The sequence below is a fragment of the Marmota monax genome, unplaced genomic scaffold (genome assembly GCF_021218885.2).
Source record: "Marmota monax isolate L192 unplaced genomic scaffold, Marmota_monax_Labrador192_F-V1.1 WCK01_AAM20220418_F8-fsc00113, whole genome shotgun sequence".
In the NCBI taxonomy this organism is placed as follows: Eukaryota; Metazoa; Chordata; class Mammalia; order Rodentia; family Sciuridae; genus Marmota; species Marmota monax.
The window spans coordinates 6,061,700-6,084,560 of record NW_026694479.1 but is presented as its reverse complement, the minus strand read 5'-3'; the positions used below and the strand labels follow the sequence as shown (position 1 = coordinate 6,084,560).

At 32.0% G+C, this 22,861-nt stretch overlaps 1 long non-coding RNA gene and 1 other non-coding gene across 2 annotated transcripts in view; both read right to left on the bottom strand.

The window, feature by feature from the left end:
* The window catches only part of LOC131423233 (uncharacterized), a 68,170-nt gene that overhangs the window by 11,490 nt on the left and 33,819 nt on the right, over nt 1–22,861 (bottom strand). The gene's annotated exons all lie outside the window — the stretch shown is intronic.
* On the bottom strand, nt 20,894–20,999 carry LOC124075585 (U6 spliceosomal RNA). Its single transcript, XR_006846110.1, has one exon. It is a non-coding gene; the product is annotated as a U6 spliceosomal RNA (small nuclear RNA).

The following is a 22,861-nucleotide window of genomic DNA, read 5'->3' as shown; positions in this document are numbered from 1 at the left end:
CAGTTAAGAATTAAACCTTTACCCAATCCAGTTTGGGTCTTTGCTCTAGGATCCTGGTAAGTAATCTGTATACACTGGAAATATCAAAATAGGAGTCTGCTGGGAGCCATTAGCCAAGTAGGTATGACAATTTCCTTGCCAGCGTACCCCATGTTGCAGTGACATTGAATGTAGGTGACCTTGCTCAAGGACCAAGGCAGATTAGGGCGTTCCGGGTTTAGGTTCCAGGTTTAAGGTTTAAGATTATTCCTGCTGGGAATAGGGCGTATCCTGCTGCCTGAGTTCCCCTTGAGTTCTCACGGGATTTAGACAGTATATTTTGGAGATAGAAGCCCAGTGGATTTGGATTTGGGCAGAGAACGTGGATTTTGGGCAGAGAACGCGGATTTGGGCAGAGAACGTGGATTTGGGCAGAGAACGTGGATTTCCCCAGAACGTGTTTGTAGACGGCTGGTGTGAGTTCGGGAATAAAGAGTTGCTGTTTGAATCTACAAGCTGTGTGGTGGCTCGTGATTGTGTGCCCAGCCAGACTGCGGCAGGAGTCCCTTTGTTTGGGTGGGGTCCTTGATCACACCATGCAGTGATAATGTGACTCATACTGGGGCTTCATATGGGTCAACTGTTTTTTTGCTGAAACTCCTGAAAGGCTAGAACTAAGAGTAGCCATGTGGGCAGCCATTGTGTCTGAGGGAAAACCCATAAATACTCTTGGTATTAAAGCTAGTGGGAGCTTCCGTGATTTGCAAAATTTTGTATATATTGTCACACATCAGTGCCAAGGGAGTAACCCTGTCCTGACTCCGTGTGTTAGTACATTTAAAACTCTTACATTTGGAGCCCCTCCTGGACTCTGCTCTAAATCCTTCTACCCTTGACTGATTTTAATCCTTTAGGCATAATGAAACATAATCATGACAACTTTCCTTCAGTTCTGCACAGGCTTCTAGCAACTTATTAAACTTGAGTTGTATACTTTGTGTGAATCACATGGTTTATGAATTACATTAATAAAAGTATTTAAAAAATTTTTTAAAAGAGACAGGCTCCCCACTTCTGATAGGATTTGTCTTAAAGTTTCCAGTTTAGTCTCATCCTTGAAAGATAGAAGTCAAGACCCAAGAGCTAGGACTCATGACTCTTGTACAGGCTCATATCTAGTTTCCTAGATCCAATCAGAATTCTAATGCAGGAAGACAGATCCAGAGCAATGGATGACACATACAAATCTCACATCCAGTAAGTGACAGAACCAGAACTAGAGCCCAAGTACCTCAAATCCAGCTCTGGTAGTTTCTAAATAAGCAAATGAACATAGGGACCTACTTTTAGAAAATTTTATATTACTGCTCTGCTCCCAGGGGAGGGTTTTACACAAAAAGTGCATCTTTCCTGTGAAACAAAAATATGTCTGATCCTATACATATTATGAGAGAAAAATGACTAGACAAATATACACCAGACTGACAGTGGATAGATCTAGAGAGGGAAATGGGAGCAAGGGGTTACAGATATTATTTTTTTCTTTCCATCCCCTTGTAAATTTGAATATACTAAAACAAATGCATAATGCTTTTATTAGTTGAACATATTTAAGTAAAATATTTTTAAACATTAAAAAAGAGGACAAAAGAGTTTTGTTTTGAAGGTATAATAATATTTCTCAATGATATTATTTCCATTCAATATACACAAGTTTTCAGAATCTCCAAGGCCTCCAGAATTACATATACATATATTTGTTTTGAAAAATATTACTAGACAGTATAATCCAAGAAATCTAAAGTGGAATTAAGAGTTCAAATTTAAGAGTTTAAAAATAGAAATTTGTATGAGAAAACGGGGGTGATCATTGAGAATCATGCAATATTAATTGAAATGATTCTTTTAATAATAATTTTTCCATGAAGAGTTCATAGGTGACAGCCTTCCAATCATTTCCATATGATAACACCCCCACATCCTATACTCTAACCCATGCTAATGCGTTAACTTAATCCTCATGGTTGTTCCACCACTGATCTGAGTCATTGTTTTTGACTTCATTTTCCTCACTTCATACCCACTAAAGTAGTAAATTATAGTCATTTCATTTTTATCTAACTGCCAAAAATGTTTTTAACTTTTCAATTTTCTCTACTCTGTAATCCATTTTTCAAAATAGTCAGATATCTTTTTTGAAAAAATGCCGCAGTCTCGCTGGGCACAAAATAACCGAGCCACCACAAAAACTTGTAGATTCCAACAGCAACTCTTTATTCCCAAACTCTCACCGACACTCTACACGCACGTTTTGGGAAAAATACACTCCCTCCACCGGGCTGTGTACCAATTCTCCCAGAACCCCGCAAGAACTCAATGGGAACTCAAGGAGTGGGTGCCTGAGGCAGCAGATTATGCCCTAATCCCAGCAGGATCTGCCCTAAACCTGGAGCCACCCTAATCCCTGAGCAGGGTCACCTTTCAACACAAAAATGCCATGCGTCATTCTTACTTGGCTATGGCTCTCAGCAAAAAAGTAAAGTATTTTTTTTTTCTTTTTGCTTAATATCCTGCAGTCTTTTCTCGTTATGGAATGTATTCAAGGACTTTTACTGTCCCCTCCTCCCTGGCTCAGTGTGGCCCTCTTGGCCTTCTTTCTGGATTTAAATATACTAAGCTGTTTTGTTTGTCAGTATTTTTTAAGTTGATTTTTCTTTATCTTTTATTTTCTGCTTTCCATTGGAACTTAAGTGCCAATGCTTACTTCTTTGGACAATCTATTCAATATCTCCCTTCTCCTATTATTTTCTTGTCATAGGATAAATAGCCATTGAGGCCCTACTCTGTGCCAAACACTGTTTCAATCATTTTAAATTCATGCATACTATAATTTTGTTAGTTTTTTTAAATCACAATTCCTAATTATTATGTGTATTGTTTGTCTTGATTATTGACAGTCTCTTTGCCAAGACTCTGTTTCTTGTTCCATGCACTACTATCATATAGTACAATGCCCAGCCACATAATAGGCACTCAGGGAACATTCTTTCAATGAATGCACCATGTACTGGTCTTATAAATATAACTTTTCTACATGCCATGCCATAAGCAATGTATAAAACCCTACTAGGAACAACCGTGACAGACAAGGTATCCTTCCAGAATTCATGCCAACATATATACTCCATTTAATATTTTATACTATTAAGTTCCTTATACAGATCTTCACCTCTTAATATTTGCTAATGCATTAATTTATTAATTCTTTCAACAAATAAACACAGAATGTCTATTATTCGATAGTTACTGTATTGTGATACGAAGATTTAGTTTTAAATAAGAAAAATATGTTTTTTTATTCAAATGAAGTTTGTAATACACCATATAGATAATTATGATGAATTATATGGACATAATCTGTAAATGGAAAATGTCAGTGTTTTATTACAGCATATAGAACAAAATGTGATTCTGGCATAAGAAATCACAATAGAACACTTGTTAGGCAGCTACACATTTAAGCTGAATATTAAGAAAAGTATTGACTTTCTCAAAATGCCAAGTGGCTCCAGGGAGAGACCAGGTTTTACCTCATTCTCTAGTTTATAAACTCATTCATTTTTCTGAATTCTTGACTCTATACAGTACTTTGATTTTAGGGATACTTTCAACTTTACCTCTGTGAGATTCACTCAATTATTTCTTCTAAACCCTACAACAATGCCAGAAGCTAACTTTATCTCCCATAACAAGCAACTGAAGGTAAATTTAAGAAAAAGTAAGCTTGAAAGATGGGTTTTAAAATTGAGGGTGGTGGGGAGTGGAAGAGTCAGGATTTTTGGAGGATCTGAGAGTTATATAAGAGGATGGCGGAATCTTTTGACAAACTTATATAGTTTTCTGAAAAGAACAGAGGATGGTGAGTTTTGGTATCAGTCTGATGTTGGCATAAAAATTTCAGGATCAATTTAATATAATAGCTAATAATGTGGAGTAGCTGAATAAGAAAGAATGACCATGTTAAAGAATATTTTTATGAGATAAACTTTTGAAAATGTTTACACTTCTGAGAAGGAGAAAAAGAATATCTATTTTAAAAAAAAAACTTTTGGTAGTAAATCTATCAGTTTAAGCAACAGAGTACAGAGGTTTACTTCTCTATATTCTGCCTAAAGCTAACTTAAATGAACTTATATATATTTGAAGATGTCTTAACCTCTAAGTTACTCTGGCTTTTCAGAAAGAAGATAATATCCTAGAGAGAATTGATAGTATCAATAATGAAATTCAGTTTTTACCCTATCCAAAACTTTTTTATTAGTGTATATTCATATTATAAATGGTTACATAATACACATATATATGTATGTATATGAAATATGTATATATGCTATTTGTAATATCACCTTGAAAAATTAATTTTAAAACATGCTGATGCTAAAATATAAGGTGAGAAAAGACAAAATAAAAAAATTTGTTAATTTGAAATATATGAATGTGGCAACCATTAGAATGCAATAATCAGAAATTAAAAGGATTTTACTAAACTAATATTATTATTTAGTGTGTTTTTTTTTCTTTTTAAGACCGAGTTGAGCACTAGTCTGACATTATAAACTAGACCATTACTCATTTAGACTCTAATATAAGGTGAAATTGTCCAAGACTATATGAAAATTATTGAAAAGCCATTACATAAGGTATCATCACCTATGATTGCTTAATTTATACATAATGTAGCATATCTCCAAATTATGTCACAAAATTTAATGATACAAATAATTGTGAATTTGTATATAAGTAGCAAGTTTATTATGAATAATAGGAATAATAGGAATAGTTCAGTAATTGGTAAAGTTATTTATATAAAATATCAGGCTTATAAATAAATTTGACATACTTCTCAAGTCTAAATCTCCCAAATTTATGTTAGGTATTAGTTTACCATGGTGAGGATAAAAGAATATTTCCTTGGATAATTTTATGCAATAGATTTAATGAGTATAATCCAAAGGGAGTAATTTAAAATGTACTTATTAACATTGACCAATGTCTTCATCAGCAACATCCTTTAAAATGAATTCTATGGAGAGAATATGGGAAAGATCAAAGCTATTCTCCTACACATGTATAAAATGTGAAATAGTAAGACCCCCAATTTGAAAGCCTTATTCACACAATGTGTAAAAAAAATAACATGTCTTTCTTTTAGATAAAGGCTCACATCATTAAAATGCTTTTCAACCATAATGATCACTGGATTATATCTTTAAAAGTTCCTTCCTTTAAAGATATGAGAACAGAACACAGAATAATCTGCTGGAACTCTGACATACACTAAGAGCTCTATTGCAGGTAAAGGTACATTCTAAGAACTTAGAAATGTGGGTTCCTCCTGCCTTTCTACTCGCTAGTGAGAAACAATAATTTAATTTTTAGTTGTATCTTTCTGTACTTTGTTACTTAATGGGCATAGTTATATGCAGTTACAGAACTTCAGAGAGAATTTTATAAATTAAATATTCCAATTCATTCTCCATACTGGGAATGATTTCAGTTGTAGATGAAGAATGTCTGTGTAACCAACATTCAGCATATAAATCCATTTTATTTATAAAAAGTCTTAGAGCAGACTAAAACATAAATCCCTGGTATTTCATAACTCTGGATCCTAGTTCTGCTTTCTGGAACAAATAATAAACATATTCTCTTTGGCAAAGCTTAGCTAGTACATATTTGAAGAGGATGATCACAAATGCCTCCGTCTTCTGCTTGCCATATTAAATATTGTGAGCCACTTCTGGTGTTCCTTATGTTACTTTATTTTCTAGCTTGTTAGTTTCATTAATTCTTGACTTCTCTTTTTATAACATGCAAAGGATGTACTGTCCATTGTAATTATTACCTTTTTTGAGAATGGGACTATATTTTTAACTGGCAATTACGTTCACACTTTGAATTATAATTACTGATTTTCAACTAAAAACTCCATGTCATGATATGTTATAAATTATTCTGAAGTTAATTTTCTCAGGATGCATTCAAGTTATTGGTATTTTATAAAGAAACCAGGATTCTAAATTTCTGGAAGTGAGTTTTAAGCATCAATTGCTCCAAAAAATGCATAGAAATAAACATTATAAGGAATTCTTAAGAAGTCACATTGGCTATATAGTAGAACTTCAGAGAGGATTTTATAAATTAAATATCTCTCCTCCAATGCAGATAAAATTACATTCTAAGCACTTAGAAATGTGGGTTCCTACTGCCCTTCTACTCACTAATGAGAAACAATAATTTTATTTTTAGTTATTTCTTTCTGTACTTTGTCTGTTAGGTTGTCTTGAATTTGTCATTAGGTTGACTTGAATTTTAACCCATCTATAGGAAAAGAGAGGAGTGTGTATAAATTCTTATTTGTAGTATGATTTAGAGGAGCTCATTATTAGTTTATTTATTTATAGGGAACAGGTTTATGGGTGAGTACAGTTCAGTTTCAAACACACTGACCTCGAGTTGCTAGAAGATTGGCAGGTGTAGAGGCCGGACATGCAGTTGAAGAAAAAAATTAGACAGTAAATGGAAAAATAGGAAAAAGCTCAAAATTCAATATATGAGCATAATGAGATCTTAGGTTTAAGAGAAATTTTGCCCCTCTGTACATACAAATTTCAATTATCTGTATAGTATTTGGTGAATTGTTTATAAATTTGTCCTGTTAAAATGTATGAATTGTACTTCATTAGTCATCATGGTCTGTTCAAAATTATTGAGTATAAATTTTAAAAATATATAAATTATCTGTATAGACATGTAATTTAAAGACATAAATAGAGATGATCTTTCCAAGAAAGTATATAAAGTGATAAGATTCAAAGAAGGCTTAGAATATGAATTAATGAAATCTTTTACTTTGGATTTAATGAAAGAAGAAACAGCCAGAGGGAGAGAAGAAGTTGAAGAGTGTGTCAGGAATTAGCTAGAGGCTCACACACATTTCACCTATCTTTTCCAAACACTCTACTAGAATATGTTTTCTGAAGGGAGTTCTGGTTATATTGGGTCACGTTACTCATTTTGGGGCAATGGAAAGTTTTTTAGAATGAAAAAAGTCAGTATGTGATTTCCATACATGATCCTTACAGTTTCATTTTTCTAGTTTCTGAAGAAAATACCAAAGCAAAGATATGGAAGGATCTTGAATCCCTGGATATTCTCCTAGAGGAAAGTTGTTCAATTGAACATTCTATTCAGGAGCATCTACAAAAGTAAAAAAATATATTTTCATACCATATTATAATTTTATTATATTTACATGAGGAAAAGTTTTTTTTTTTCCTGTCAAACAACCACGTGGATCATTCATTTTTATTAATAATTTTCACATCTTTTTATTTTAGGCTTTGGGTCAAATTTTCATTCCCTTTTATGCATGATGTTTTTTGGGGAATGTGGGCAGAGTACCAGGGATTGAATTCAGTGGCACTCAACCACTGAGCAGTATCCCCAGATCTAGTTTGTATTTTATTTAGAGACAGGGTTTCACTGAGTTGCTTAGTGCCTCACTTTTGCTGAAGCTGGCTTTGAACTTATGATCCTCTTGCCTCAGCCTCCAGAGCCGCTGGGATTGCAGGCATGCGCCACCACACCTGGTTTTCCTCATGATTTTTAACAGAACAGTAAACTGTATTAAGAATATTATACTGTAGCTGGGAGTACTGACACCACCTATAATCCCACTGACATGGAGATAGAAGCCAGAGGATTGCAATGTGAGGCCAGCCTCAGTAACTTAGAGAGACCCTGTCTCGAAATAAAAATTTAAAAATGGGCTGGAGATGTAGCTAATGGTAAAGCACCTCTGCGTTCAGTGCCTGGTAACAACAACAACATCAACAACAAATGAATATTGTCCTGTAGAGATTCTGGCCAGAGGCAGACAGCAAGTAGTGAGAATAATTTTAAAAAGTGGAAGGAATGATACAGGAAGTTACCTAAGGATAATGTGATTTATGAAATGTAGTTGGCTTATTTTATTTAAATGAAACTTAAACACAGGAAAGAATCTAAGGAAATAGACATTTGGAGTGGAAGAAAGAATAGTTAAATCAGTTCTAAGAAAATATATATGCAACAAGAGTACCGTAGTGTATATATATATATATATTGGCAGCATAGCTTCAAAGGCAGAACTCTTTTGATTTGTCCCAAACCCATCACATTTTGAGTATGGTTGAAATAAGTTTAAATATAGCTACATAAAGCACACAGATGATATATATTTTCTAATATTACCTATAATGACATTTTAAGGTTTTCTTTAATTTGGCTGGAATTGCCCTATAGTAATTATAATGAATCAGAGTTAAGTTGGTTTGGCATCATTTGTTTAGTGAATACATATTTATCTTTTCCTGAATTTTATATTCTGGTCTCTCAAAGTGAATCAAGTAAATTCGTCTTTGGACATTTTGTCTTCAGGGTCAGGATATCCATACATTTCTCTATTATTTAACTATCTGTATATGTGGATATATGTATTTGAACCTCTTGAGATCTGTACATTTAAAATCTGTTAAATATTGACCTTGTCATTGTTATTACTAGATCAAAAATATTTAGATTGTGTAATTGAGGGAAATGGGGACACTATAGAAAGGAGGAGATAACAAAATAATACATTTCACCCATTTAAACAGGTGCTGCAGTATTCTAATTGCTTATGAATATTATCATTATTCAAATTTGTACCAGTGTTTCACAAACCTCAAAAGAGATGCTGATAAAAGTGAAATCACCATATTCTCCTATGTTGAAGAAAGACATTTATGGAGAAATATCAGGGAACCACAAGCATAGCTTAAAAATACACTGCTCTCCTTTCCTTCCCTTTAAACTGGATTTATATTTTTGCTTATTTTCCTACTCTCCTTTATCGGGAAAAATGAAGGAACATACTTTTTTTTTAAATCAGTGATTTCTCAGTTCTGAATCAAGCAATTTTTATAAGACTGAGCCTATTTTATTTTAGTTTGTGAAATACACATAAAAATTATAATGCATTATAGCATTTTGCTGCTAGCATACAGATGATTAAAAGTTATATCTTTTCTGTATGTAATCCAGGAGATTGTTGTCGCAGATGTCCTAGAAACTTGACCAATAGGAGAAGAGCCTAAGTAGCATTTTATATCAATTATGTGAAAAACCCTGCCAATTATCTTCTCATATAATCCACATCAATAACTGAGAAGCACAAAAGATATAAACTCGAACCATCTGCTCTCACTACAGTAGGCTACTGAGAGCTTAGACAATAACTCACATAGTAAAATACTCCGATACATTTATCTGGGATCATGCTGTTTAAGTGGGATTTGTGATTAAAAATATTACCACTTTGGCCTATCCACTATTAGAAAATATGTTTTTCCCTTTTAGGAAAAGCATTGTCATCTCTGTTTTATTACAATAGTAAATTAAGAGAGCTACTGCCAGCTACCTATAAAGAACAAAAACTGCACTTCTACTTTATGCTTCACTGTAATTCTTTTTCCTGTTGATGTTAACAATACCCAGACTTTTAAAAAGAGAAAAGGAAAAAAAAAATAGCCTCCAGAAATTCATTGTTTTGACACCTGCACAGTTTTGAACCACGCTAAATGCCAAAATAAAGCTGTATCAAAACATAAAATGTTAACCATGCCTACATGACCCAAGAAAAGGAAGTATTTAAAGACTACAATCGGATAAGATAACAGATATTTAAAGATAATATAAGGAGACTTTTCTAAACATTAGCAACACAGAACTGGCAGTTGGAAAAATAGGAATGATTTTAAACCATGTTCTGATGAGAACACAGAGGACAGACAATTCTCTCCATTCTCCATTATTGCCCTTATCTTATATGCCACCATATCAGACCTGTCAAGCTATTTCTGTGTTCCCCAAGTTAATACCCAAACTCAGTAAATGACAATATTACACTCTTAATTCTCCTAAACATCCCCGTGTTTCATTTACAACTTCTCAAATCAGTTTGGGGATAAATTAGCATTTACAATTATAATTTTTACATATCTTAAAGAAACTAGATTCTACTTGTTTCTATACTTCAATGATATAATTTTGCAATCATGGCTTAGAAATTATACTGCTTGATATATTTTGCCAATTGGTGATGCATTACTTTAGACTAAATTTTCTCCACTCTGTTACCAATGAAATTTACATTTTAATTGGAAAAAAACATGCTCTTGATGATAGATGGGGGTGGGGTAAAGAAATACAGCAGCTTAAATATTCAGAATATATATGTATTGTGCAATTACACAATAAGATAGTCACAAGTGTTTGAAGAGCAAAGCAAGATCCTTATGGTTTGTGCATGAATACTCTTATTTGATTGTCAGTAAGTATATATAATTATGATATCATTAGAGTTCAGTATTCTCATTTACACATGAGGAAGCTGCCAAAAAAAGTAGTAAATGAGCTTGAATCAGACACACACACTTGAAAAAGAAATATAATTATAAAAATCTTTTAAGCCATAAGATTTCATGAACAATGGAGAAAATTCTGTCAAGCAATATTTCAATACACTTAAACTGAGGTTTAAAAATTCAGGTTGGAAACAAATTGAAGACATTATATTATTTGATTATTATTTTCATAGTAGGATGCTTTCCTTTGAAGTTAGAAATACAGTTTCTAACTGCTATATTTCCTACTCTATTTGGAAAAAGTGCATTGTATGAAAATATCTTTAACAACAACAGTATGCTAATAGATATCAAAATTCAAATAACTAAAGTATTTGAAATTGATGAACTAAATCTATAGGTAGGTTTAAATATACCCTCCCAGATTCCCACTCCCTTGTATATATGCTCTGTTGACTGTATATATGAACTGTAAATATGATGGAATAGCCACTCCCATAACATAATTAAGTGGCTTTGAAATATTTCATGACTCTGAAGATTATATATCACAGATAGGCCCACAAATCTCTCTTTTCTTTCTTTTTTTTTTGGGGGGGGGCAGGATAGTGCTTTATAATTATGCTATATCCCCAGCACATTTTATTTCTCAAATTTTGAGACAGGGTTTCACTGAGATACTGACGGTCTTGCTAAGTTTCTGAGGCTATCCTCAAACTTGCCATCCTCCTGCCTCAGCCCCCTGAGTTGCTAGGATTATAGACAGCATCAGTGGTCTCAGGTATGCAAATAATTCTTATTTATAGATATGCAAATAAATTATCTCCTTGGAAGTCCAATTGACTTCCCCATCCTGTTTACAAACCTATTCCTTGCTCATTTATAATTAATTGGAATATTCCTGTACTCTATTTAAATTTGTGGTTCTTTGATTTCTCAATTGAGTTGAACTTAACTGTGTAGTTTCTTATTAATAATGACCTGATTCAAATCTTTGAATGTTATTATTTTTATCCATATGGAAGTTATTCCTTTTCATTATTTTATATTTTAGAGTTTTGAAAATCATCATTTAGTCCTGTGAGGAAACATCCCAAATTGAAAGATTTCAGACTGGAGTTGTAGCTCAGTGGTAGATTGCTTGTTCTGCATGTATGAGGTACTGGGTTTGATTCTCAGCATGGCATATAAATACATGAATAAACTAAAGGTCCATCAATAACTAAAAATATATATTAAAACATTTTTAAAAATTGAAATAATTTAATAAAGACTATTAATTTTGTATTTTAAGTATATTACATATAAGGACTCAAAATTTCTGTCAGTCAGCATTCCTAGATATACTTATTTTATCTTTTTGCTAAAGTAGATTGATTCTACCAATGTACCTAATTCCTAATTCTGTAATTTTGAATTTATAGTTTGAAATAAGAATATTATTAGTAGGATGAAGACTCCCACCAAAGAGACACCTAACTTTAATCAGTATACTCTGCCCTTCCAGTGTTTCTCCTGCTATACACACACACCCCAACACTTTCTATCTTTGGTGGTTTGAATAATGGCTGACCGAAGATATACACTTTCTACTCCCCAGAATAAGAATATGTTACCTTACATACTCCCTGAAATATGTGAATTTCTTGCCTTGTTTGCCAATATGATTAAGACTCTTGAAATGATATTATTTCATATGAAGATTTCCTTAGATTATCAAGTAAGTACAGTGCATCAGCAGTATTCTTACAAGAGAGAATCAGGAGGGTCTGAGTCAGAAATGGCAATATGAGTATCAAAATAGAGGGAGAACAGGATATTTGTAAATGGAAGCAGGTACTCGAGAAAGAGAGCAAGATTCTAAAATGCATCATTGTTGACTTTGGGATGAAAAAAGGGACCAATAACCAAGGATTGCAGGAAACCTGTAGAAGCTGGATAAAGACAGGGAGCATATTATCTCATAAACAGAGTTTATAAGGGACTGAGTTTTTTCAAACTATCTTAGACTTCTGACATCTGAAGTTATACCAGAATAAAGGTTTATGACACTAAATTTACATAAGCCTGGTACAGCAGCATCAAGAAACTAGTACTCAATTGAAAATGATTTGGGGTGTAGTTGCCACAGAAGACTCTTCTGCACTTAAATTTGTGATGGTAACATCAATGGTTCATATTTTTAAAAATTTACAATGTATAAGAATTTTAGTTAATAATCTACTGCTTGTTAATTAAGAGGAACTTCCTTGTGTTTTGCTAATCTATTCAATGTTCAAACTGTAGACTATACAATTCAATTTCCAATAAAATATAAGGTAAAGAATGGATTCTTTTGTATTTCTGCCCTTACTCAGAATCATTAGTAATGTGCAAACACAGAAAGTGTTTTTTAATAAGTGTTCTTTCATATTGAGTATTCCCAGTAACTTAAAACTGAGACATAAAAAAAGAATGTCCCACTTTGGGGCTTTCTTCAGTTATATGGTTATGTGCTCTATCAAAAAAATTGAATACAAATAACTTTTTATGCCCTTATCATTCAGTGTAGAGAAGGAAAACCAGAACACAAATCAACAGTAGGCATATTTATATTGAATAAAACTGGAACCAGAAAATAAAATAGCAGAGAGTTCCACTACAAATTCAGCTGAAAAATAAAATGTGACTTTTATTTTTTCCAACTTCATGAACTTCATTGGGCACTTAAAAAACCTGTACAATGTAAAAATGAAAATATTTGTAATTCAAAGTTGTCCATAGAGAAACCATCTCACGATAAATTTAAACTTAAACCTTATAGATTTATATGAGACAGCTTATGAATAAACTACCTGTATGTTTCAATGACATCATAAATTAAGTCTAACATTATCAGATTTTTAAAAAATCACCTCAGTATTGAAATATTAATATCATATGTATGTATGTTTAAATGTACATATCAAAGTGTTTGGATAATATCAAAGTGTTTTGATAATATTTTTATAATATAATTATATAAAGTGTTTTGGATAATATTTTTATAAATCAGAAGGTAGATACGTTTACTTCAATGTGTCCCTGCAGTTAAATAACTTGGTTAGAGCTGTGTGACATGGAATCTGATTCTCAGCTGGAAACTTTGGTATCCTATAATGAGGAGTCCCTCTGGTATTACATGTGTGACATAATTTTTAAAGGATGGCACTGTGTGTGTTCCACCTCATTATTATTTAAATAAGTTCATAAATATTTTACTTAGAATTCAAGAATAGAGGCTTTGCATCTGGATACTCTAATGGTATAGCTTTTCTATCAGATATAGAGTTATCAGATTATCATGAAATATGATAATGGCAGAACATTATACTAGAAAAAATGCTGAGGGCAATACAATAATGTATAAAGCCTATCAACTCAACGTATTTCCAATTGTTTGTAACAGTTATATAGTGAATCCATGAAAGAGAGAAATGGCAAAGGAATTCAAACACAGAATGACTAGAGCTATAGACTAGAACCTTCTAGTAGTAAAATGTTATTAATTTAAGACATGCTCATGCAAAGCTAGATAAGTTAAGGACCTCCTAGGGATACTAACTTATCCTCATTTAATATATATAACATGTGTTATTTTAAATTACCAGTTAGGTTTCTAAATACATATTTTATTGTTTCAGCTGTATAATGCTGATGAAATAATGTTACCATGAGAACTGTAACTTTTCTTTTCTGACATACATGTTTAGATTTGTTACCTTGTTGCTACATTAGCATTGACTCTCTTTTCAAATATATTTCTTGTGCTACTGAAAGTGGAAAAGATATTTGTTTTAAAAAAAACCATGCTGCATAGTGGAGATATGCATATTAAAAATGATATGGTTGAATTATAAAAATCTAGACTCAATAGCATTTCAAAAGAGGGCAACCGTATTTTATTAAAATAACTTATCATTACTAATATAAACATTTCACACTGTTCATATCTTTTAACTTTACTTTATTGATATAAAATTAATATTTTGAAGTTTCTATAATTTATTCCCCATTTATATTTTATTCCTTAAATTTTAAGGAAATTTATATAATTTTTTCCCCATTTATATTTTATTCCTTTAAATTTCTAGATATACAAACTAGCACATATCAGCTGTGTCATTTTTGAAGTTAATGGATTTCAAATGCTAGATTCTATTAGTATATATTAACATTAACTGTTTTTGCTTCCATTATCTATTATTTTAAGTAAAATATGATGCAAGACATTGATTAAAATACTTCTTATGTAATAATAATTATTTAAATATATGAACATTTTAAACATATAACTAGGAAAATAGGAGATAGGTATTAACATATATTCTGATTTCATTTAAGAATCAGGTTAGAATAAGTTTTAAAATTAAGTAATTTAGTAAATATATTTCTTTTGAGGTTTGATAATAAAAACAAAACAGAATTTTTGATCTTTTGTGAGGCTGAAAGTCTTAAGTATGACTAACTACAAAATCATGTTTTATAAATATTTTCAAAGTAAGATAAATTTATATAAAGTATATTCAACCAATCCATGGATTCATACATGTATTTTAGATAATAATGTGCATCACATTCCACCATCATTGCTAACCTCCAGCCCCTTCCCTTCCTCTCCCACCCCTCTGTCCTATCTAGAGTTCCTCTATTTCTCCCATACTCCCCCCCATACCCCACTATGAGTCAGACTCCTTATATCAGAGAAAACATTTGAATTTTTATTTTTTAAATTGGCTACCTTCACTTAGCATCATCTTTTCCAATTCCATCCATTTACCTGAAATGCCATGATTTTATTCTCTTTTATTGATGAGTAATATTCCATTGTGTATATATGCCACATTTTTTTATCCATTCATCTACCGAAGGGCATCTAGGTTGGTTCCACAGTTTAGCTGTTGTGAATTGTGCTGCTGTAAACATTGATGTGGGTGTGTCTCTGTAGTATGCTGTTTTTAAGTCCTTTGGGTATAGACCGAGGAGAGGAATAGCTGGGTCAAATGGTGGTTCCCAGTTTTCCAAAGAATCTCCGTACTACTTTCCATATTGGCTGCACCAATTTGTAGCCCCACCAGCAGTGTATAAGTGTACCTATTTCCCCACATCCTCACCAACACTTATTGTTGTTTGTCTTCATAATAGCTACCATTCTGACTGGAATGATATGAATTATTAGAGTAGTTTTGATTTGCATTTCTCTAACTGCTAGAGATGATGAACATTTTTTCAAATATTTGTTGATTGATTGTATATCCTATTCTGAGAAGTGTCTGTTCAGGTCCTTGGCCTATTTATTGATTGGGTTATTTGTTGTTGTTGTTGTTGTTTTTGGTGTTTAGCTTTTTGAGTTCTTTATATACTCTGGAGATTAGTGCTCTATCTGATGGGTGAGGGGTAAAAATTTGCTCCCAAGTTTAGGCTCTCTGTTCACCTCACAGATTTCTTTTGCTGAGAAGAAACTTTTTTAGTTTGAATCCATCCCATTTATTGATTCTTGATTTTAATTCATGTGTGCTATGGGAGTCTTATTAAGGAAGTTGGGGCCTAATCTGACATGATAAAGATTAGAAGAAATGGCCGTGAGGATGGAGCTCTGACAGAACCCAGAGATGTGCTTTTCCATATATGTATTCCATATGGTCCAAAAATACTTGACATATTTCCATGAACTGAGGTAACTAAAAACTATAATGTGAATAGAATTATTTCAGTAAGGAGACAGAGATAAACAGCCCGATAGTGAACTTGAACATCAGGTTTCATCTGTGGGTGTCCCTCTCCAGGAGGGAAAGATGAACTGTCTACATGGATGGAATAAGTATGTTTGAAAAGAAAGTACCATTGCTGAATGGAAATTTATGTTTGGGGCTTCTGATGGAAAAGTATACTCCTGCAGAGAACACTAATTCATTTATGACAGAGATTTCTTTTCATATTATGGGAATATAATGAACATTATTTGTTGATCAAATATTGTTCCATTAAGTGCATATTTTATTTTAAAGTAACTCATGAATTTAAAAGTCTAAGGCTATATGAATTATAAAAGATAGTTACTTCTCCAAATATTTTACATATTCATAATGAATGTTTAAGACAGATATTAAAAGCAAAACATTAAGCCTGTATTACATCTTATGTCCACACAGTGTTTATGGAATTCCTTGTTTCCATTCTGCCTTATTTCTCTACAGTTTTACTCATCTCTCATTTCCTCTCCCCATTAAAGACACCAAATATATCACATCATCCTGAAACTCTTAACTGCCAAGGTACTACTAAAACCAATCACTCTACATGACATAGAAAGGGGCAGAATAGCATAGTAATTAAGAGAATAGTGTGGAACTAGTTTATTTGTTTATGTAATTGGAATTCTATTTTAACCAATATTTCTGAGTATTAAATTAATTGATAGGAATAACATACCTGAATTAAATCCAGCAGTACAAGAAATTTGAATAAGTTTTATTATAATAGTCATTACTGTTATTATATTTTCTACTTCTAGTAATATCATTATAGGCTATTACTGTAGTTTTAGGATGAACAAAGAAGGTTACTGTAAAGGCATATGTTATTGGCAGAATTCATTTGGAAATTAAACTCTTTTTTATCTTGATTAGACTAAATATTTGAAACAAATGTTTGCATATGAGATGTGGCATGTCATAGAATATTCATTGGAATCACAGAAATACAAGATAAGACAAATAATTTATTCTTAATCTGAAAGGAGATGCATTTAAATTTATCTGCAGAAATTCAAGCAAATAGAAAGTATTAGGAGACAAGATGATGAGAAATAAAAAAGTCACTCAAAGACTATGAGAGTCAGAACTATGGTGCTTCTATGGATGGTATTTTCTATATGATTACACACTTCACTATGGTACAATATATGAAATATGTGACATAGAAAGATGTTTCTATATAATGTGTAATGAACCTTATTATACTGATTTTATTTAAGTATAATATTAACATAAACATGGATATTTATTAACATAAATATATTAAGTACAATATTAACTATATATATATATATATATATATACATATAATCAAGGAGTTATTATTCAATAATACTTTACCTTTGTACAACAGTGTGCTTTTAAGACTTCTTATGCCAATGTCTTTATTTTTTATTTAAAACTAGGTAAATTTGCTTCAAAGAAATGAGTGTCAAGACAAAGACATCAAAATCTCTCTTCAAACTGATCCAAATCCTTTGACTTGTGATTCTCATAATTCAGGAAAATGTAGAATTGCACATATACAAAATTTAGAATTTCCAGGAATCAAATGCATTAAGTGAAATTCACCAACATTAGAAATAAAAAAAAAAAAAAAAAACAGCTGGGCCCACTGGTACATATCTGTAATCCCAGTAGCTCTAGAGGCTGAGACAGGAGGATCGTGAGTGCAAAGCCAGCCTGAGCAACTTAGTGAGGCCCTAAATAACTTAAAAAGATCCTTTCTCCAAATAAAATCTAAAAAAGGGCTGGGGAGGGGGCTCGTTGATTAAGTGTCCCTTAATTAAATCTCTTGTACCAATTAATAAATAAATAATTTGGAAAAAATCACTTGGATCATACATTCCATTTCCCTTATGTGAGTTTGTATACGTAACCCCAAAAATCTTTATTTATAAAAGTATACCTTATGATAAGCAGCTAGTTCATGAAAATAGATTGCATTGCATATTCTGTTTATTAAACATTTACTTAGCCTGACACAGTATTCAATTGTTTTTAATTTTTCAGAGTGTTAGTTTTATTGACAACATTTATTTAAGAGAATATGACACAAATTCAGAAAGTAGTACTTAATTTTAAAATTAACATCTTTGACTTTAATATCTTCAAAAATAATTTATTGGTGCATCATAGTAATATATCATAGTAGAGTTAATTTTGAAATATTCACATATTCATGGAATATAATTTGTTCCATTCATTCCCAGCATTTCCTCTTTACCTGCCCTCCTCCCTCCCCCTGTTCCCTTTCCTCCACTCTACTGGTTTTCTTCTATTTATTTATTTATTTTTAAATTGGTGTTTTATGGATACACATAGGTGAGATTCACTGTGGTATATTCGTATATGTACATAGTATAGTTCATTCAATTTCATTCTCTAGTTTCTCCTTTTCCCCATCTTTCCTGCCTACCCCTACTTCCTTTTCCTCGTCTCTACTTTTATTTTCATAGGATCTGCCTCTCACTTTTTCCCCTAATTTTTCTCTACTTTCTGCAAATGAGAGAAATATTCAATCCTTGATTTTCTGAGTCTGCCTTATTCTATTTAGGATTGTACTCTCCTCTCTGATCCTTTTATCAGAAACTGTCATAATTACATTCTTTATAGGTAAGTACAATTCCATTGTGTATATATGTACCTAATTTTCTTTATTCATTCATCTGTTCATAGCACCTGAGATGGTTGAATAATTTGGCTGTTGTGAATTGTTCTTCTATAAACATTAATGTACCTGCATCTCTAAAGAATGCTGATTTTGGTTCTTTTGGATAAATACCAGGGAGTGGTATAACTGGGTCTTATGGTGGTTCCATTCATAGTTTTTTTGAGACTCTCCATCTGCATTTCATATCTATATGAATATTGTGTTTGATGAATAAGGATGAGAGTTATTATTTTTAAATATCAAACTTAACAAAGGATTTTACATAGTTTTATTTTTGCAGAATAATTGTGTATTTGTCATGACGTGTCCCTAGACTGAAACAAAAATACATAATTCAATTTTAACTAAAATATACATAATTTTTAAAAATATGGAGAATACTGACAATATTTAAATAAGTAGACTAAAGTGAAAGTGACAACTAGTTCATTCATTAACTTATTTAATAAAAAAAATATTTACTTATTTCTTACTAATTGCCAAGCCCTGAGATGGAAAGGGAAATCAGAATAAAAATTCCTTGTATTCAGAGAGCCTATATTTTGATAACAGAGGAAACCACTGAATAAACAAATACATGACAAATTTCAAGTAGCAATGATTTTTGCAAATAAAACAATAAAGGATAATTGTACTTAACAGTGAAAGTGACTTGGGGAAAAACAAAATTTGAAGTAAATGAATTAGAGAAAGAAAAGACACCAGATCTATAAAAATTTGGGAATGGTTAGAGAAAATTATTTTGTACAATGAAGAATTCAAATGAGTCAAATGTTCATTAAAATGGTATTACTAGATAGAATAAATAAGCTGGAAAAATGGAAAAAAAATGGAGTGTTGAAACAGGATGACATCAAATTTCAGGATTCAGGATATAACATTTATGGTATCTATCTATCTATCTATACACACACACACACACACACACACACACACACATATATATATATGCCTACACACACATACATATATATACATATATAGATAGATAGATAGATAGATAGTATACAGAAAAAAAGGTTATTAAAGTATTAAATTACGATGCCAAATTCAAGAGAGGCCAAGAGTATTAGGTGGAATTTTTACAGGGGTGTTTCATCTGTCACTGATGATGAATAGTAGGTACAATGGACAGAGATAATGAACTTTTTTCTGAACATTTACGTTTGCATGGAATTAACCTGAAGATCCCAATATAAGCACATCGAACAATATAGTTATTTTTTTAATTTTTGTATCTGTTTTATAGATATACATGACAGTATATTTGACACATTATACATATATGGAGTATAACATTGTAATTGGGATCTCATTATTGTTGTTGTACATGATGTGGAGTTACACTGGTAGTGTACTCGTATAGAAAGATAGTGAAGTTATGTCCAACTCATTCTACTATCTTCCTATTTCCATCCCCATTCCCTTCCTTCATTCCTCTTTGTCTAATCCAGTGAACTTCTATTCTTCCCCTTCCCACCCTCCCTTGTTGTGGGTTAGTATCCACATATCAGAGAGAACCTTCAGTGTTTGGATTTTTTGGATTGGCTTATTTCACTTCCCATGATATTTTCCAATTTTATCCATTTACTGGCAAACACCATAATTTCATTCCTCTTTGTGGCTGATTAATATTTCATTTTGTATGTGTGTGTGTGTGTGTGTGTGTGTGTGTGTATATATATATATACACATATTTTTTTTTCCTCACATTTTCATTATCCATTCATCTGTTATAGGCACCTAGGTTGGTTCCATAGCTTACTATTGTGAATTGAGCTGCTATAAACATCGAAGTGACTGAGTCACTATAGTATGTTGATTTTAAGTCCTTTGGGTATAAATCAAAGAGTGAGATAACTGGGTCAAATGGTGGTTCCATTTCAAGTTTTCTAAAGAATCTCCATACTGCTTTCCAGAGTGTTTGCAACAATGTGCAGAACCACAAGCAAAGTATAAGCAAATCTTTTCCCCTATATCCTTGCCAACATTTATTGTTCCTTGTATTCTTTTTTTTTTTTTTCATGGAATGCTTCATGAATTTGCATGTCATCCTTGCGCAGGGATCATCTAATCTTCTCTGTATCATTCTAATTTTAGTATATGTGCTGCCAAAGTGAGCACTCTTGTATTCTTGATAATTGTCATTCTGATTGAGTGAGATGGAAACTTGGTGTAGTTTTGCATTTCTCCAATGGCTGGAGGTGTTGAATATTTTTTCATATATTTGTTGATCATCTGTATTTATTTTTCTGTGAAGAGCCAGTTCAGTTCCTTTGCCCATTTATTTATTGGATTATTATTATTATTATTTTGGTATTCAGCTTTTTGAGTTTTTAAAAAATATATGTATATTAATATATATTGAATATATTTAATATATATTTTCAATATATATATATATATATTTAATATATATTGGAGATTAATGCTGTATCTTAGATGCAGGTGGTAAAGATTTTCTCCCATTCTGTCAGCTCTCTGTTCATAATCTTTATTGTTTCCTTTGCTGTGAAGAAGCTTCATTTTGATACCATTCCATTTATTGATTCTTGATTTTGCTTCTTTCACTTTAGGAGCCTTGTGCAGATGGAGAATTGAGCCTACTTTTTCTTCTACTAGGCACAGTTTCTTTGGTCTAATGCCTAGGTCCTTGACCCACTTTGTGTTGAACTTTGTGTAGGGTGAGAGGTAGAGTTTCAATTTCATAATACTACATATGGATTTCCAGTTTTCCCAGAACTATTTGTTGAAGAGGCTATCTTTTCTCCAATATATGTTTATGGTGCTTTTTTCTAGTATGAGATAAGTATTTATGTGAGTATGTCTAGTATTTATGTGGATATGTCTGTGTGTCTTCTACTCTGTTCCATTGGTTTTCATGTCTCATTTGTGCCAATGTTGTTTTTGCTACAATAGCTCTAAAGTTTAATTTAAGGTCTGATATTGTGATGCCTCCTGTATCACTTTTCTCATTAAGGATTCCTTCAGCTATTCTGGGCCTCTTATTTTTCCAAACAAATTTCATGATTGCTTTTCTATTTCTACAAAGAGTGTCACTGCATTTTAATAGGAATTGCATTAAATCTGTACAGTGCTTTTGGTAATATGACCATTTGGACAATATTAATTCTACCCATTCAAGAACATGGTATATCTTTCCATCTTTTAATGTCTTCTTCAGTTTCTTTCTTTAGTGTTTTGTAGTTTTCATTGTAGAGGTCTTTCACCTTTTTGTTAGATTGATTCCCAAATATTTTTTTTTTAGTCTATTGCGAATGGGATAGTTTTCCTCATTTCTTTTTTCAGCTGATTTTTCATTAAAGGATTTTTAAAGTAAGAGTAATAAGAAGTTATTTTTGAAACAGCAGAATTGGGCAAATAAGATGACACTAACCCCAATAGCTGAGGTGTGCTATATATGGTACATTTGAATGAAAGAAATCAAACCAACCAAATGAAACAAAACTCTTTTCTGGTGAAGATGATAAAATCAGTCATGAAGCTGTGGAAAAGTAGGTTTATTTAAATGAAACACCAAACAAAGCAAAAACAAATAACCTTCAAAACCAAATGTGAGGCGTATTTGCTACAATGAGACCATGAGTTCAAGAGGGTATAGAAAGGGTTGGGAAGCTAGACAGATGGAATGTTGAATGAAATGAAGGTGAGAATAAATTGTATGGAATATTGGAACTCAGATATTAGCAAGAACAGAGTAAACAAGGTTGAAGGTTTTGTTAGTTTTGAAAGCTCGTTTAGAAAAATGTGTAAATTTACTTCAAATTAAAACCTTCTTCCCAGGAGAAGTATGGGAAGCTAGATTTCAGTGTTTTCTTTACTAGTAATTAACTATACCACCCACATATGAAATTTTTCTAAGCATCACTTAATTTTTTGTAAATCCCAAAAGCACATATATGTGTATGAGAGTCATCCATATTTGAGATATAATTTAACAATAAAAATGGGATGATCATATTTGA